The sequence below is a fragment of the Lipotes vexillifer genome, unplaced genomic scaffold (assembly GCF_000442215.2).
Source record: "Lipotes vexillifer unplaced genomic scaffold, Lipotes_vexillifer_v1.1 scaffold899, whole genome shotgun sequence".
Classification (NCBI taxonomy): Eukaryota; Metazoa; Chordata; class Mammalia; order Artiodactyla; family Lipotidae; genus Lipotes; species Lipotes vexillifer.
Genome location: NW_006784311.1, coordinates 504201 through 510499, shown reverse-complemented (window position 1 = coordinate 510499; position 6299 = coordinate 504201).

The following is a 6299-nucleotide window of genomic DNA, read 5'->3' as shown; positions in this document are numbered from 1 at the left end:
TCTTCCCGGACCGGGACACGAACCCGCTTCCCCTGCATCGGCAGGCGGACTCTCAACCACTGCGCCACCAGGGAAGCCCCGAATTGCAGTCTTGCTAAACTCAGGTCGAATATTTAGAGCATCTGTTGTCAGTTGCCGCCCATAGAGTGTTAGTCTAGGAGCCGGCCCATTTTGCAGATAAAACAGCTTACTCCGACTGAAAATAACTAGCCAATTTGGGGGCTAGTGCAGTATAATCCACAGCGGATTCACTCCAGCTTTTGCAGAGCAGACCAAACCTCAGATGGAGCGACTGCATGGACATTCTCCGGGTCTCTGCTTTGTCTCTGGAACCTGAAGAGGCTTTTGAACAACTGAAATTGGCTTCCAGTCTCTCCCCCAGCTTTGGGGGTCCCAAACTGTGAAAATCCCAACCTGATTCATCCGATATTCCTATTCATATCACACATTTGATGACGTTTACTCATGGGTCATGTACTTGAGATAAAAGTGGCCCACTTAAATCTAAAATATGACACAAATGAACTCATCCATGGACTTCCTTGGCGGTCCAGTAGTTACGATTCCACTGCAGGGAGCACGAGTTTGATCCCTGGTCGGGGAACTAAAATCCCACATGCTGCGAGGTGCAGCCAAAAAGAACTTAACTACGAAACAGAAACAGACTCACAGACATAGAGAACAGACTTGTGGTTGCCAAGGGGATTGGGGTGGGGGAGGGAAGGAGTTTGGGATTAGCAGATGCGAACTATTATATACAGAATGGATAAGCAACAAGGTCCTACTGTGTAGCACAGGGAACTATATTCAATATCCTGTGATAAACCATAGTGGAAAAGAATGTGAAAAAGAATGTATATATATGTATATGTATAACTGAATCACTTTGCTGTGTACAGTAGAAATTAACACAACATTGTAAATCAGCTGCTATGCTTCAGTAAAATGAATTTAGAAAAAAAAGCGGCCCACCTAAAGCTTCCTGTACTGTGGTGACTTGTCATAAAACCATGGAGGTTTGTGTTTTGTCTGCAATTAAGCCTGCACCAGCAGACAAGTTAATGTCAGTGACTAGGGCTGCAATTCTTGGTTCTGGACTTAAAATGAATACATATTTTATATATACAGTTTATATACAATATATAAATAATAACTATATGTTTGGTATCAGGCCAAACCACAGGGTGAATTTGAAAAGATAGAGGATTTCTGGATTCCATAGGAACTAAAATATCTCATGGAAAAATTGATAGTTGATTCGTCAGAGGCTTTACAACTGCCTGCTCAGATGTCAATAAACCATTGCAGAGCTCACACGGGACAGAAGGAGGAAGGTGCTAAAGGCCAGGGTTGTCTGGCTAGAGCTGCCAAAGCTGCTGGTAAAACATGGCAGACTCCAAAACACAGGAGCTCCGCTTTTTACAATAAGAAGCTTTTGTTCATTAAAAAAAGAAAAAAAAAAAAGCTCCACAGAAGGAAATGGGCAAATGAACTGAAAAGGGGGCTAAAGGAAATTTGGGCTATGGGAATTCAAAATCGTTCTTATACCACAATCCCTATTTGCCTGGTTAGTATTGTTGTGTCATCAACAAAAATCATCTAAGAGAGGAATTTGAAAGGTATTAGACTCTTACTATGTCCACTAAAAAAAAAAAGAAATTATTTGGGGGTTCCCTGGTGGTGTGGTAGTTAAGAACCCGCCTGCCAATGCAGGGGACACGGGTTCGAGCCCTGGTCGGGGAAGATCCCACATGCTGCGGAGCAACTAAGCCCGTGCGCCACAACTATTGAACCTGAGCTCTAGAGCCCACGAGCCCCAACTACTGCACCCACATGCCACAACTACTGAAGCCCACGTGCCTAGTGCCTGTGCTCTGCAACAGGAGAAGCCACCGTAATGAGAGCCCCGCACACCGCAACAAAGAGTAGCCCCCGCTCGCTGTAACTAGAGAAAGCCCGCACGCAGCAACGAAGACCCAACACAGCCAAAACTAAATAAATTTAAAAAAAATTTTTTTAAATGAAATTATTCAAAGCAATTGCCAAGTTAAGCGCAGGAAGTTCTCCCTGACCCACTTTACTGGGAACTTAGTAGAACTAATGCTTGTAAAAGGTAAGAGGTTTAAAATTTGAAATAGTTTGCTCAACAGCGCTAATCACCAGGGAAATGCAAATCAACATCACAATGAGATATCACCTCACACCTGTCAGAAAGGCCATTGTCAAAAAGACCACAAATAACAAATGCTGGAGAGGGTGTGGAGAAAAGGGAGCCCTCCTGCACTGTTCCTGGGAATGTAAATTGGTGCAGCCACTGTGGAGAACAGTACGAGGTTCTTCAAAAGACTAAAAATAGAGTTTCCATATGATCCAGCAATCCAGCTCCTGGGCATATACCCAGACAAAACTCTAATTTGAAAAGATACATGCGTGCACCCCCTATATTCATAGCAACACTATTCACAATAGCCAAGACATGGAAGCAACCTACGTGTCCCTCAGTAGATGAATGGATAAAGAAGATGTGGCATATGTATATATATATATATATATATATATGTAGTATATACACATATACTACATATATATATGACTACTATTCAGCTATAAAAAAGAATGAAATTTTCTGCAGCTAGAGGTTATCATACTAAGTGAAATAAGTCAGAAAGAGAAAGGCAAATACCATAAGATAGCTCTTATATGTAGAATCTAAAATATGCCACAGATGAACATATCTACAAAACAGAAAGAGACTCAGAGACATAGAGAACAGCCTTGTGGTTGCCAAGGGTGGGGGGAGGGAGAGGGGTGGGCGGGGACTCTGGGGTTGGTAGATGCAACTATGACATTTAGAATATGGATAAACAACAAGGTCCTACTGTAGAGCACAGGGAACTATATTCAATATCCTGTGACAGGGCTTCCCTGGTGGCGCAGTGGTTGAGAGTCCGTCTGCCGATGCGGGGGACGCGGGTTCGTGCCCCGGTCCGGGAAGATCCCACATGCCGCGGAGCGGCTGCGCCCGTGAGCCGTGGCCGCTGAGCCTGCGCGTCCGGAGCCTGTGCTCCGCAACGGGAGAGGCCACAACAGTGAGAGGTCCGCGTACCGCAAAAAAAAAAAAAAACTGTGATAAACCGTAATGGAAAAGAACATTAAAAAAAAAGAATGTCTATATGTGTATAACTGAGTCACTTTGCTGTACAGCAGAGATTGGCACAGCATTGTAAATCAACTAGACTTCAATTAAAAAAAAAAGAATGGGGCCCCCCTGAGGGCACAATGGGTAAGAATCTGCCTGCCAGTGCAGGGGACACAGGTTCGATCCCTGGTCCGGGAAGATCCCACATGCTTGGAGCAACTAAGCCCGTGCGCCACAACTACTGAGCCTGCGCTCTAGAGCCCACGAGCCACAACTACTGAATCCTGTGTGCCTAGAGCCCGTGAGCCAGCCGCAACAAGAGAAGCCACCGCAATGAGGAGCCCGTGCACTGCGGCGAAGAGTAGGCCCCGCTCGCTGCAAATAGAGAAAGCCCTCAGGCAGCAACAAAGACCCAACGCAGCCAATAAATAATAAAAAAAAAGAAGGAAATTTTCTATACTTCAATTTAAAAAATTGGTTTAAAAAGAAGGGTGAAAAATTGTCATTTGTAGCAACATGGATGGACTTGGAGGGCATTATGCTAAGTGAAATAAGTCAGACAGAGAAACACAAATACTGTATGATCTCACTTATATGTGGAATCTAAAAACTACAACAGGAACTTCCATGGTGGTTCAGTGGTAAAGAATCCACCTTCCGATGCAGGGGACACGGGTTCGATCCCTGGTCCGCGAACTAAGATCCCACATGCCACAGGGCAAATAAGCCCACAGGGCAAATAAGCCCGCAGGCCACAACTAGAAAGAAGCCCACGCACCACAACTAGAGAGAAGCCCACGCACCCCAAGAAAGGATCCTGCATGCCTCAACAAAAGATCCCACATGCTACAGCTAAGACCCGATGCAGGCAAAAAAATTAAAAAAATCAATATTTAAAAAGTAGATAATTTAAAAATGACAACAAATTAGTGGGTATAACAAAAAGGAAGCAGGCTCACAGATAAAGAACAAACTAGTGGTTACCAGTGGGGAGGGAGGGACAATATAGGGCTGGAGGAGCGGGAGGTACAAACTGTCTGGTGTAAGGTAAGCTACAAGGGTGTATTGTACAACACGGGGAATGTAGCCAATATTACGTAATAGCTGTAAATAGAGTGTAACCTTTAAAAATTGTATAAAAAATTAAAAAGATAATTACATTTAAAAATTTTGAAATAGTTTAATACTGGGAAAAAAATCATCCCACCAAGATCTCAGAGACCTTCACTAGAATAGTCCAGCAGCAATCAGCTATAAAAGAGCACTGAGGGCTTCCCTGGTGGCGCGGTGGTTGAGAGTCCGCCTGCCGATGCAGGGGACACGGGTTCGTGCCCCGGTCCGGGGAAGATCCCACATGCCGCGGAGTGGCTGGGCCCGTGAGCCGTGGCCGCTGAGCCTGGGCGTCCGGAGCCTGTGCTCCGCAATGGGAGAGGCCACAACAGTGAGAGGCGCGCATACCGCAAAACAAAAGGACTATTGATATTTAAAGGAACAGTTAGGTATCGGGGCACGACTTCCAAAAGAGATGAAAGGATGGTGTTCAGAAGAAAAGAATCTAATTAATAGACAAACAGAAATCTGGCATTTGCAGACAGAGGCTCCAAAAGACAGGTCTAATATGACTTGATTAACTTTCGGACACAGGCTCTCCCAATCCCAGTACGGAGGGATAAACAAAGGCTGGCTTTTATTCAGGGAGATGTGGTTGACTTAACGTTATAATACTATTGATTTGGACTGATGCATGAAAAAAATGGCCCAAGGGACTGGTTTGTCCCAAGACTAAAAACAAATACGGCCATGAACGTCAAACACTGGAAGTTCCATCTGTGCCCTTGAATTGGTGCCACCTAAGACTTGGATGGTGGCCATGAGTGTCTTTGTATTCCACATATGAGACACAGTATTTGAGAAGATAGAACAATTACAGAAGGGCCTAAATTGTTGTAAATATGATGTTACCTATATATTTGATGAAAACTCAGGAGAAAGGTATTGGGCCTTACAAGAAAAACTCTGAATTAAAAATTTAAATTATAAAACTCCAGAGTTAAGCTACTCTAGACTTGGATTGGACAAGACTTTGTAAAAGGAACTTCAAAATAATACTCAAATTGTTAACCAAGAATCTGCGCATTGCTTCCCAAGAATCTGATTTTCATCTGTTTTAGTTTTTTTTTCTTGCGGTGCGCGGGCCTCTCGCTGCTGCGGCCCCTCCCGTTGCGGAGCACAGGCTCCGGACGCGCAGGCCCAGCGGCCACGGCTCACGGGCCCAGCCGCTCCGCGGCACGTGGGATCGTCCCGGACCGGGACACGAACCCGCGTCCCCTGCACGGGCAGGCGGACCCGCAACCACTGCGCCACCAGGCAAGCCCCTATTTTTAGTTTTTTAAGGAACCTCCATACTGTTCTCCATGGTGGCTGTCATCCTATTGTAATTCTGATAATCGTTTTGCCTCACATTTTTACTTCTGGCTCTTTAGGCACCTGCAACTTGTCCCTTTGCCCAGAGAAAGTTAAAAGGACAATGGAGATAACGAAATACTGTAATGTTACTATTTCATAGCAACACAGGGAGGCAATTGTAAGGACAAATACAAATTAAGAGTAAGAGCCTTAATTCTCCTGGGAGAAGTTAAGGTGAGAGACTCCCCTTCCTAGACATTTTCTTTCAGAATTTCTCCCTCTGTCCTTTTAAATATATGTAAATCTTTTTAATGGCTAAAGAAGCCTCCGGTCATTCTCACAACTCAGGAATGTTTCCCCCACTCCAGGGTCTGGAAGCGTCTTTTTGAATTGTAATCAAGGAAGACGCTGGCCCTGCAGACCTCCCAGCTTCCTGAGAGGAGAGGCGTCTGACTTCAGCCGACCAGACTCCAAATGGCAAAAGCTAGTGCACGGGAGGTGGGGGGCAGGGCTGTCGTCTGCTACCCCTGTGGAGATGTTCCTTCTGTCTCCGCATCCCTCGGGCGGGGTGCCTGCGTTTGCACAGATCATTCTGTTTTCAGGCTTTTTACACCCGTTTTCTATCTTTTCTGCTTTTGTGGAGAGGTGTTCCAGGTTGGGAGATTTTGTTTTTAGTTATGTTTCTCCAACACACTTCGCAGCCAGGGAGAAAGGGCAACTTTTGCTTCAATGGAGATGTGTTCATTGAATATCC